General features: G+C 33.3%; 1 pseudogene; it reads left to right on the top strand.

Moving 5' to 3' along the window:
* The first annotated feature begins 434 nt into the window (after positions 1-434).
* Positions 435-2,191, top strand: LOC117134173 (annotated as a pseudogene).
* Positions 2,192-13,412: the final 11,221 nt, after the last annotated feature.

Raw genomic sequence — 13,412 nt, 5'->3', positions numbered from 1 at the left:
ACTATGAAGTTTCTTCTATATACTAAGGCAACATGTCTCTTGCTCTTCCTCTTCCTAACCAACAAGCCCTAACTTCAGACGTTCTGATTCCTCGGTGTAATGGCTTCTCCACCACTCCTATTCATCAAAGCATCATTACTATAACACTCCAATGGCATCTTAACGCTTCAATTCCACCAGATTCACCCTATATATCTTTCTCATATCTCTCGGAACTACTTCTCCAACTCCAGTCCGATGACACGATTCTTGGCAGAACATATCTCAGCCGGTGATCCATAGCTTATATAGCTCCAATAAGGTATTCTGATGCTGCATTCCCGTCACTTCTTATATCCTTTTTAGTAAAGATGCTATCCACTTTTATGTAAGCGAGAGGTAGGCATAAAACTCCTAAAGGTTGCATTTGAGAAGATATTCGTCTTTCTGTGGTAATGGTTATTTTTGTAATTAAAATTGCTTGGCCTGTGAGATGCATGTTCTCTCTTTTCATAAATATTTTGTTTGTTGATCAGATGCATGGTGAGTTTCTTGAACACATAAAGATGCGTGAGACAGGAGGAGTATGGGGGTTCACAGGCTCGACCATGACAAGCCTTATGTTCTTATAGGCGATGTACAATCAGTTTTTCCCTTACCACGTCCGAGTCCTGATTGAGAAATACGTTTACAAGTTGATGGGATGGGTTTTCTACTTCTGTTCACATCAAGTTCAACGAGTACACAGGTCTCAAGAAGAGCGAAGCTTACAACTCCATACGCAATTACTTGTCTTCCAAGTCAACGGCTCGTGCAAGTAGACTAATGGCTAACGAAATTAGTGGCGGAAAATCTCTGGTGCTTAGTTTGGACGATCACGAAGCTGTTGAAGATGTGTTTATTGTTTAACGGTGTGAAGGTGACATGGTCTTCGAATGTGAGCCAGCGTGAGGATCAATCCAACACGAGCTCAGGTTCTGAGGAGACAAGGTACTTCACTCTCAGCTTCCATACGAAGCACAGAGAGGTGATCACTGAGAGATATTTGGTATAAGAGTATTTTAAGATTGATCATGTATTAATGCTTCTCTAGGTAACACTTTGCTCCACTTTGCTCCTGTCTCACGCAACTTTGTGTTGCTTGCGTTTTCACGAAACTCTTCTGTTTTTTATTTCTCCGGAGACTTTTTTCTAAGTTGTGCTCTGTTTTGGTCTCTTTGCTTCTTAACCATTAACTCTCTATTATTACACTCCTGTCACAACTTCTAGGGTCTCAGAAAGGCCACTACATTTAATTTTATTTTGATGATAAAAAAGTTCATATATTATAATGAATTTTTTTGTAATATTGAGGGAGACTAGAAATTTGGGTTCGTATTGAACATATTTTGTTCACATGGATCATTGGTTACATCATGAAGATATGAGCTTAAAGTCTTGACGCTAGATGTGTGGACCAATCTGATTTCTGAGTAGTGAGTGTTAACCAATCCTGAACCAAGCAATAATATAGTAATGCAAAAGTTTTGTTGCTATTGAGAAAAAAGCTTTGGTACTGAGCATTTATACAATTTCTTATATACATACATATTTTTATTATATCAACTTAGCATTACATCACGTTGAGGTCTATCTTTTTTTAGTCAGCTTGGGCACACCAGGTATTATAGTCTTTCCGTATTTTTTAAAATGTTGTTTTAGGTTTATTATACATATATATATATATATATATATATATATATATATATATTTAAATATATAATTTTTTTGATGAAAATTATTAGTCTCTTCAATAATTGAAACAAAAAAAATGCTATAACACCACTATTGATGTTATTTGACTTCAGAAGAACAAAACAATACAAATTAAACTATTTTGAATCATTATTAAAATTAGACAAAGTATAAAAGACCAAACTTAAATTTAACAACACAACAATAAAAAAAATCCAAACTATCTTAATCTTCTTTAATGTTGTAGACATTTTTTGGTTTATTAGTTCTAAATTATGTAAAAATATTAAAAATAAACATCAATAAAGCTATTGAAATAATTTACGAAATATTTACAAAATGAACAGCCAAAAAATTTACGAAAGTAGTAACTTATTAAGTTAATATTGGGAAAATGAGACATGAAAAAGAAAAAAACAATAAATTAAATAAAAACTAATTAAAATATTATATAATTATAATAATTTAAAATAGATAATCCGCGCGTAGCGCGGAAAAAGAATCTAGTCTTTATAAATATATATGCATAAAAGGTTTTCATAAATACACATTTAAGAATAAATTTATAAAGAAAATTTCAAAAATATTTCCAAAAATCTAGGAATATTTTATATGTATTTAATAATATATTTTAAAACTTTCAGGATGATCTTATACATATTTATGAATATTTTTCTAAATTAATATATAATTCAAATTCATGAAGACTAGATACATATTTATGAAGGTTTTCCAAAATTATAGAAAGAATACATGAATATTTTTATAAACTGTAGAAAGAATTTATAAACATTCAAGAATATCTTCGTAAATATAAATGTAATTAAAATTTAGTAAGATATTCATAATTGTACGTTCATTTACGAGAATATTCAAAAATATATATTTAAGAAAGTATATTGAAATATGTATTTATGAAAATTTTCCTAAATCTTATGAAAATATTATATATATTTATCAATTTTTTTTCCAAAATTTAGGAATATGTTATACATATTAGTATTTTTTTTCCCTAAATATAGATATAATTCAAATTCAGAAATATATCATACACATTGGTAAATATCTTCTAAACTTTTTGAAAAACCATCTCTCAGAATAAAATTTTGAATTTTGTTTTCAAAATTTTTTTAAAAATTATTTATTTTATAGATCTGAGAATGAGATATAATTACCATTTTTTATAATGAATTATAAATTAGTCACTTTGATCTTCGTTTAAGAATAAATACATATTAGGACTAAAGACCATTTATCATGTACTGATGTAGGGCCGGTCAAATAATGATAAGGGTTGATTGGCTTCAACTTGACTGCAGTGTGTGAATTTAGTTATATTTATTCTGTTTAATAATTAAGGAATCAGAATGTAGGTCAAATCTTTTTTTTTTGTCATCTTTTAAATTAATTAACTCTATATACAATGTACGGGTAAACAATCCCAAAGGTCTTCTAGGGTCTCATGCTAACATACAGCTCAAAGCCACACATACCACTAACTATTTAAAATAAAATAAAAAACTAGAAAAAAATTGATTGTTTTTTTTTTTCAACATGAAAATGATTTTTATCCTTCTAAATGTACCAGTATATTTAGTTTAACGCTAAAAAAATAATTTGATTAAGGCGCCAACCGCTCGGATTGTCACCCATAGCCAAACCTTGAAACCAAGAACTTCAATATATAGAACACAAGTTGACGTAGACGTAAAATTGACGTTTTAAAGTTTTATTAAATATATTTACTTGAAATGTAAAATTTGTTGATCTACAACAAAAACTGTTAACTAAAATCTAGTTACTTGTAGCTAGTTTTGTTTTGTTAATGCTCATACTTTTAGCTAGTTTTAGCAGTGCTTGTAACTAAGTTTTAACATTTGCACCCAAAAAGCGAAGTTTTAAGGAATTGGTTACTCTGCATGCTATACTATCAATATATTCTTGAGATTTTGAATTATCTTTAATATAACTGTAACATCCCGAATTGTGATATATAGAAAGACTTAAAAAGATTGATTTGGTTACTTATGTCACCAAAGTTGACTTACTTTTTTCGGAACATATCTTGAAAGAACTCCAGAGTTAAGCGTACTTGAGCTGGAGTAGTGGAAGGTTGGGTGACTTATCGGGAAGTTATTCGCGATAGCGTGCGAGTGAAGCCAAAGCATAGAAAAGGTCGGGTGGTGATTGCAGGGTAGTAAGCAATGATTTCGAGCCATTAGAAAAATTAACGAACCGATCGCTGGAACGGGATGGACCCACGGACCGAGAGAACGGGTGTGGGTGGCCCATTAGTTGTGGACGGTCGGGGCGTTACAAGTGGTATCAGAGCTGGTTAGCCATCTCGGTTCTGGCCCAAGAGGCGTCTTGAGACCTGTTGTGGGGTGCAACGAGGACGTTGCGTTTTTTGAGAGGGGGTGAATTGTAACATCCCGAGTTGTGATATATGAAATAGCTTAAGAGGATTGATTTGGCTACCTATGACACCAAAGTTGACTTACCTTTTCTGGAACACATTTTGAAAGAACTCCAGAGTTAAGCATGCTTGAGCTGGAGTAGTGGAAGGATGGGTGACTTATCGGGAAGTGATTCGCGATAGCGTGCGAGTGAGGCCAAAGCATGGGAAAAGGTCGAGTGGTGATTGCAGGGTCACTAAGCAATGATTTCAAACCTTTAGAAAAATTAACGAACCGATCGCTGGAATAAGATGGAACCCACGGGCCGAGAGAGCGGGCGTGGGTGGCCATTAGCCGTGGACGGTCGGAGCGTTACAATAACTTTAGAATTAACTATGTTATTAATGTAATTTCTAATAGTAGTAGATGTACTTAAAATTTTATAGCTTTAAAAATAAGGATAATCAAATGAAAAAGGAACTCGTGAAAATCTATAGAACACAAGCGACGTTTAGCTGGAATAAAATTTCTAACTTAATATATGTGATTATCCACTTTTTATATAGGAAAATTGTTGAAGAACTCAAATGATATTTCTGTCCAGCCGGTGATGGGACTGGTATCTTTACCGCATCAAAGTTTTACAAGATTTGCTAAAGGAAGTTCCTACCTGCTGATTCAACTAAACCCACTACTATAACTTTATATCACGTTAAATTTTGTTCGTGCGTATCGTATTATTTTTGGGTAACGATTTTATGGAAACTTGATAGAAGGTTGTATAAAAGATGTTTACGTAATATTTTTAACACTATATAAATCAATAATGTTTCTTTTATTTTAGCCAAAAAAATGTTTCTTTTACAAAAAAAAATCAATAATATGTCTATTTTTTTTATAATTGCTACTAAAAGCTTGATTGGTTTCCCCGCTACCACCCGCAAACGCAGCTTTTGCGGTTGGTAGCGGTTGACAGCGTTTCGAAACAATCATCCAAACCGTTACAAATCGCTTCAAACCGCTCCGAACCTCTTAAAATCAAAAGCTGGTTCCAGCTAGCGTTTGCGGTTGCGGGCGGTTGCGGGAAGATAATTTTTTTTCTTTTTCTTTAAAAACCATATAAATACAAAAATAAAAATATTCAATAAATTTTTTAAAATGGAATTATAAAAATACTAAAATATATCTATTATATTTTAATTAATATTATAAAATTTTTAAATAAAAATATTTTCTATAATTTTAAAAATTTAAAACTATAACTTTGAAAATATAATTTACATATTTATTATAATATTATGATTTTTGATATTTTTATAATTATATAAAATGTAAATATTGATAATTTATTATTTAATCGCTGCTGTATTTGGTAGTTAACCAGTCATAATTATCCCGCAAACGCACCAATTTTTAACCGCAGAACCAGTCGTACAAATCTCTTAAAACCACTAGAAATCGCAACCACCCGAATCCGCAAACGCCCGCAGCCGCAACCATAACCGCTGCGTTTGAACCAGTCAGGCCCTAACTTTCAAAAGCGAAAGTGGTGTAAGCTTGCGTGTACATATAAGAAATCTACTCAATCGCGTTGGCAAAGAAAAGCAGCACGGAAGCAGTAAGAGTAAATCATTAACCATTTTCAAGAAAAGAAAAGAGTAAATCATTAAATGGTAACTGTGATCAACGTGGAATAAATAATGACACAAATAGTAAATTAATAAGGCGTATCCATAAGGTTGTGTTAGTGCGGGGCGTTAATGTTGTGCCACTGCCAGGTGCTTTTCTGAATTGGTTCTCAACTTTCCTTTTACTTTTTCGTAATTTTCATTGTACCAGACACGTTTTGTGGAAACCGAATTGGTTGCTACTTTCAAGGCTTTTCCTTTTCTCTTAGGTGGCGGAAGACAAAAATGACTCTCTTTTAGAGGCGAGGGACTTCCAAGATCGACAGTAAATTTGCCAATCCATTCAACGAGTTTCCTCATTTTTAACTGTCGGGCTCACGTTGATGTTTCATGTTAGCTATATCTCAACTGTGACATTGTAAACAAAAAACCAAATTTAATAGCACTGTTGTGTTCAGTGGCGGAGCCCGCTCGTTGGCCTGTCAGTTGACCTAGGTGACTTTTCTTATAAAAAATATACTTGTTTAATTCTTTAAAAACTGGATAAATGCCGCAACACTACAAGAAAACATCAGGATACTGAGGGAAAAAATCGTCGGTATGTCGTCGGAATAACGCTATTCCGAGGACATACCGACGAAAAAAGTCCTCGGAAATATCTCCTCGGAAATTCATACTTCCTCGGAATTCCGTCGGAAATTTCCGACGGAATTCCGAAGAAACAAAATTCCGAGGAAATTCCGAGGACACAAAGTTCGTCGGAAGGTTCCTCGGAATATACCGAGGAAATTCCGATGGTCCAATCCTCAGAAGTTTCGACGAAATATTCCTCGTAATGTTTCGACTAAATCCAGTCTTGACTTCAAATTATCCTTTGTTTTACCTTGAACATTAAAGATCGTGTTCATGAGATTGTCAAAAAAGTTCTTCTCAATATGCATGACATCTAAATTATGCCTTAGTAGATGATCCTCCCAGTATGGCAGATCCCAAAAAATACTTTTTTGTGCCAGTTATGTAGGTTTCCAACACCATCTACCGGAAAATGCTCATGTCCACCGACGTCTGGCGTCCTTTCTGCACCAAAATCTCTAAGTTGTGTCTTCAAATCTTTCCCACGAATTTCCAGAGGTGGACTGTCAAACACTCTCTTGTTCTTCGTAAACAAATTCCTACTTCTACGATATGGATGATCTGGTGGTAGAAATCTCCTGTGACAGTCAAACCAACACGTTTTCCTTCCGTGTTTTAGTTGGAAAGCATCAGTGTTATCTTGACAATATGGACATGATAGCCTTCCATGCGTTGTCCATCCAGATAACATACCATATGCTGGAAAATCACTTATTGTCCACATTAGTACTGCCCGCATTTGAAAGTTTTCTTTATACGAAACATCGTATGTTTCAGCACCTTGAGCCCATAGTTGTTGCAACTCATATATTAGTGGCTGAAGAAACACATCAAGTGATCTCTTAGGATGCTCTGGTCCGGGAACGAGAATCGAGAGAAACAAAAACTCTCGTCGCAAGCACAAGTTTGGGGGTAGGTTGTATGGTGTAAGAATGACTAGCCATAGAGAATACTGTCTTCCACTCTTGCCAAACGGGCTGAAACCATCAGTACATAATCCAAGGTAGACATTTCTTCTCTCATACGCAAAGTCGGGATACTTTGATTGAAAATGCTTCCACGCTTTTGCATCTGAAGGATGTCTGATCTCACCATCTGTTGAGTGCTCCGCATGCCATCTCATTGGTTGCGCTGTGCATTCAGACAGATACAGCCTCTGCAACCTTTCCGTCAAAGGCAAATACCACATCCTTTTATATGGTACTGGAACTCTTCCACTCGTATCTTTATAACGAGGCTTCCCACAAAATTTGCATGAAACCCGCTGTTCATCTGCCCTCCAATAAATCATGCAGTTGTCTCTGCATACATCTATTACCTGATACGATAAACCAAGACCAGCTACGAGTTTCTGAACCTCGTAGTATGAGCCAGGAGCTACATTATCTTCGGGTAGAATACCGTTTACATAATCAGCAATCGCATCCACACAGTCTTCAGCCAAATTATAATCCGTCTTAATGCCCATCAATCTTGTAGCAGATGATAAAGCTGAATGACCATCTCTGCAACCTTCGTACAATGGTTGCTTTCCAGCATCCAACATATCATAAAATCTCCTAGCTTCGGCATTGGGTAAATCTTCCCCTCTAAAATGATCATTTACCATCTGCTCAGTACCTACACCGTAATCTACATCCGTTCTAATTGGATCTTCTAATCTAACCGCTGGCTGAGGTTCGCTAGTACTACCATGTTCATAATCAGTTTCCCCATGATGATACCAAATTTTGTAACTTCGTGTAAACCCACTCAAATATAGATGAGTCCAAACATCCCACTGTTTAATAACTTTTTTATTTTTACAATTAGAGCAAGGACATCTTAACATACCTGTTTTTGCTTCCGGTTGTCGGTGAACTAACCCCATGAATTCGGTTATACCTTGTTGGTATTCTTCCGTAAGCAATCTCGTGTTCGGATCCAAATGAGGTCGATCGATCCAAGAACGAAAATAATTTGAATAAGACATGTTTTTTATGAATCAAATTCGTGTGTAAAGAGAGTGAGAGGGAGGATGAAGATATGGAGTGAATGAAGAGGAAGAGGGGTGCTTGTATTTATAGTTGAAATCCTGTCGACAGACCGAGGAAATTCCGACGGAATTCCGATGCAAACGACTAGTTCGTCGGAATTTCCTCGGAATTTTTAAAATCCCCAACGGCTCTCTAACGTCTATAATATTTCCTCGGAATTCATCGGTTTTTTCCGAGGAATACAATTTTCCTCGGTATTCCGTCGAAATATTCCGACGGAATGAATTTTCCTCGGAATTCCGTCGGTATATTCCGAGGAAATTCCGAGGAAACCCAATTTTGAGTTTCCTCGGAATTTCCTCGGAATTTCCTCGGAAACTCCTCGGTATATTCCGAGGAATTCATTTTCCGTCGGAACGTCCGTCAGAATACCGCTGTTTTTTTGTAGTGCAAGTTCTAGTTAATTGACCTCTATAATATATGTGATTGATGAAATTGACCCCTCTAGGGCCTCTGGGGGGGGGGGGGGGTTAACTCATATGTAACACTCTAAATATTAACCAGACTCGTATTTATTTGTCTAAGTTAATCCAATGTTTATTAAAAAGATTTCCTTAATGACAAAGTTGAGAATCATTCTGCGAATTTAGTAAGCGTCAGTATTTCATATTTTCCCAATCGATTTGTTATGGAATATGGTCCCAACTGCGATACACGCACATGTTATGCTATTACATCTAACTATCTAAGTAACTAATTGGATCTGTAACAAAGAATTTAACCACATATTCTAGAATGTCTAACTACTTATCGAAAAACTACTTATCCCATCATTATTTTACACGGTATACTTACACTGATAGGTCTTTCACGGAGTTGGAATTAAAGCAAGATCAAATGATTATGCTTGCATGTAAAGGTAATGACCTATAAATAATTACTTTTCGTAAACGATTTATAAATTAGTTTCATCTCAACGTATGTGCAGTGCCGTGTTTAGAACAATCGGGGCCTACGGCAAAAATAATTCATCTTATTTTCAATAATAGTAATATAGTAATATTAGTATAATAATAATAATCTAATATAAGTTTACAAATAAAAACTGGGTTTTTGTTATTTCATAATTTGAAATTATTTTATGAAAAAAATATAAAAACTTTTAATGGAAAGCATTATATGTTTTGTTATTAACAAAACCAAATTCTTCATAGACAAAAAAGTTTTCTAACATTAATTAAAAGTGGAAGTTAAAGCTCATAACAACAAATGAGACTATAAATGGAGGTTTGGTTAACGAAAATCATATTTTCCGGTAACTATTATCATTTTATTTGTGTCATAAACTGTAAATTTGGACCCCCCCCCCCCTCCAAAAAAAATTAACTGATATGAGAAGGGGCCCGAGGACAATGCCTTAGAATCAAAAGGATAGGCATATGTTTCATCTCAACATATGTGATAATTTCTTTCGCTCTCTTAGAACATATGATCCTTGGTGTTCTTTGTTTTCGATCACATCCGATGTCCTTTTGGAAGCTTGAATCCAGTCAATATAAAACACAACATATGCTGATATGCGAAAATATATAATTACAGTGTGCACATATTGGTAGAACCAAGTCATCAAAATAGGGTTTATTTGCTAAATAACCAAAAAAAAAGTGAAATTAGTTTTTTAGAGAGAGAGTAGAAAGAGATAGGAAGAGAAAGTAGGAGAGAGGGGGTGTTTTTAGTTAGTTAATGAATTTTGTTTTTTTTTGTGTGTACTGGATGCAATTACCCATCAGAATATTCAAGAAAAAGAGGTATTGTGGTTTAGTTGTCCTCCACAGTATCAAAAGGGCACACTGTGCTAGAGAGATTTGGGTGATGGAAAATTAACAAGCCATTTTAGGGAATATATAAAAAGGTGTTTTTTACTCTTTTCCTTTAAGTTTTTTTTTTAATTATTAATCGCACTAATGTATTCGAATGACGATGGAACAGTACACTCCATAAAATTTATTTATTAATGTTTTATTTAGTCCACTAGATATTTGTTTATTTTAAGTCTGAATCACTAATATTCCTGGTGGATTTGTAGGTGTTGAGAATCTTTTTTCTAATTTTTATAAATAGGCATTGAGAATCTTGCATCTCAGTTTTTACTCAACCGCATATAATAGTATATATTTTGAAGTTATTTTCATAAGAAAGAAATGTAAAGTTTAATGAGTTCGGGAAATTTAATGTGTAGAACTAATAAAAATCACCAATTCGAGATATATATGTTTTGCATCATTCTTAAATCATACTGAGAAAATATTAAACTATCAGTCGAATTTACTGAACACACATTTTAGTTATTATCTAGTTCATGTAGAACCGTATGAGAACTTGCACAATGTTAATATTATAATGCACAATAACAAAAAGAAAAATCTTTGAAATTGATTTTTGAGAAAATCTTTTGAAATAAAAAAGAAAAAATCTTTTGAAATTGATGAAATTAAAAATATGCAGTAGAAACGAGAAAGTCAATAAAATTAATAACTTTTTTGAGAGGGGAATGTATATTTTAAGCCGCATTCTAAAACCTTTAACTGAAGAAAAACCAAAATAAGAGTTAAAACCTACGAGAACACGCTCAAGACTAGAAGACTAGAATAATCTAAATGGTTGAAAAGGAAAATGTAAGATATAATAATAATAATAATAATAATAATAATAATAATAATAATAATAATAATAATAATAATAATAATAATAATAATAATAATAATAATAATAATAATAATAATAATAATAATAATAATAATAATAATAATAATAATAATAATAATAATAAAGAATGGATTAAAGTGCATGGAAGGCTGGTGTTCTTTAAAAAAGTGCATGGAAGGCCGATGGCTCTTCTTTTACGTCCGCTGATGGCTTTTCTCACTGGACGTGTAATACAATGTGCATCGCATGCGAAAAATGTTATGTATAAAAATAAATTTTATCAGTATATCAGGAAACCAATGGACTAAACTAAGAAACACCGCCATATAAAAGAATTTTTGTCTATTGGCGAAATATAAATAGTCCAACTAAAGATAAGATTATGTAAATGGTTCATTTCATAATTTAGTACCAAAACTAGATCAGGCATTTTATCCAAACCTGAAAATTTAAACCGAAACAAACTCAAAACTTTTTTACCAAAACCAAAATGAAATTCTACGGATATATATATATATATATATATATATATATATATATATAAAAACATTTTTACCAAAACAAAAATGAAATTCTACAGATATATATATATATATATATATATATATATATATATATATATATATATATATATATATATATATATATATATGGAGACTCGAAATTTACTACATGAAAGACCAATATCAAATAAGTATCAATCCTAATAAATCCTGACCCAAACAAATTTCTTGGACCAGATTCGGTTAGAAACATTTTTTTCTTTTTTTTTGGGTTAAAAATGATCTAAATCCGACATGAAAATCTAAATACCCAAGACTATGATTCAATTTCTCTTTTATAAACTTTATTTATGATTTAATTGTAATAAATTTTAGTTTTTGATCTTCTTTTAAAAGTAGTATAAACTTTAAATATCAAATTTGGAATAGAAATGTTTAATATCAATTATTCCTAATTTATTTTTGATTATTTTGCAAAAATTAAGATGAATACAATGGCATAGAGTAAATGTGACGGATATCAAATAAATAAAATGAACAGAATGGCACCCAATTTTGCATTCATAGGTATAAAAAATTTGGAACCAAAACAATCTACAAAGTAGAATCGATCTAAAACTAAACAAAAGATCTGCTACGGTTGCTTCGCTGTATGATCATGATCACTGGCTCCTCCCACCTGCAAGATCAGAAAAGCAAAACTAGTTCCCGTTATAGTACTGGTGAGGTCTACACTTACTTGAAAGGCCCCACTCCTCTAGTTCCTTGGACGCAGCTGGTCTGGTTTTCTTATGGGATCCCACGACATAGCTTCTTAACGTGGCTAGTCATGCTTAACCGTTGCCCTACACGCGACCGACTACTTCAGTGGGGACTTGATGTTGATCCCAAATGTCTACTCTGCAACTCTGTAATGAATCAAGGAATCACTTGTTCTTTGATTGCTCCTACAGTGGATTGGTTTGGAGACTAATATCAGATAGGTGTCAGCTGCAGTTCACTTCTTCTTGGGAGGACGTAATCCAGCAAATACATGCTTCTCCTCGCAATAAGGATCTTCGCCGATTAACTCTCCTAGCGGTTCAGGGAACAATCTACTGGCTTTGGCATGAAAGGAACACAAGACTTCATGAACAAACCTTCAGAACTGCAGAAGCAATCTTCTCCACCCTCGACAAACAGCTGCGGAACCGTGTCCAGAGCTTTCGCCATACAAACCCTCGAGCCTCTACCGCGATGATGCAACTTTGGTTTCTCAGATCATCGTTTCCATCGTCGGTTCCCTTCCCCCACCGTAACTCTCTCGGTATCCACATGGCCCCTTTCATTGAAGTGGGTCGGAAAAGTTCCATTGATATGTGTTTTAATTTAACTCTATTGGGTCTTGCCCTTTTAAACTATGGCCTTTAGGCATGTAAAACATTTTATTTCTCATGTCTTTAATATGAATGCCTTTTTACCAAAAAAAAAAAAAAGACTGAACAAAAGTTACATGGGTGTCTAAATGGATTCAAAATTCCTTTACCTGAAATATATATATATTTTTTCGTCATCGACTTTTTTAGACTCATCCTTTACCTGAAATAATTAGTTTCAATTATTCCTAATTTAACATGAACGATATATTACAATATAAATAAGAATTGTTTGAAAACATAGATAGAAGTATAAAAAAATATTTATTTTTTACTTACACATATATCCATTTATCCATTTTTTAACACATTCATTTATCTATTTATCCATTACATTTACAATAAATTAAGTACTTCCTTTTTGTATTTCTTTTTATTTAAAATAAATTTAAATTAATTAGTTACAATTCTAAAGTTTATCTAACCAAATCGATATTCATAT

The sequence above is a fragment of the Brassica rapa genome, chromosome A01 (genome assembly GCF_000309985.2).
Source record: "Brassica rapa cultivar Chiifu-401-42 chromosome A01, CAAS_Brap_v3.01, whole genome shotgun sequence".
In the NCBI taxonomy this organism is placed as follows: Eukaryota; Viridiplantae; Streptophyta; class Magnoliopsida; order Brassicales; family Brassicaceae; genus Brassica; species Brassica rapa.
Note: the sequence above shows the minus strand (reverse complement) of the source record. Positions and strands in the feature narration are given on the sequence as shown.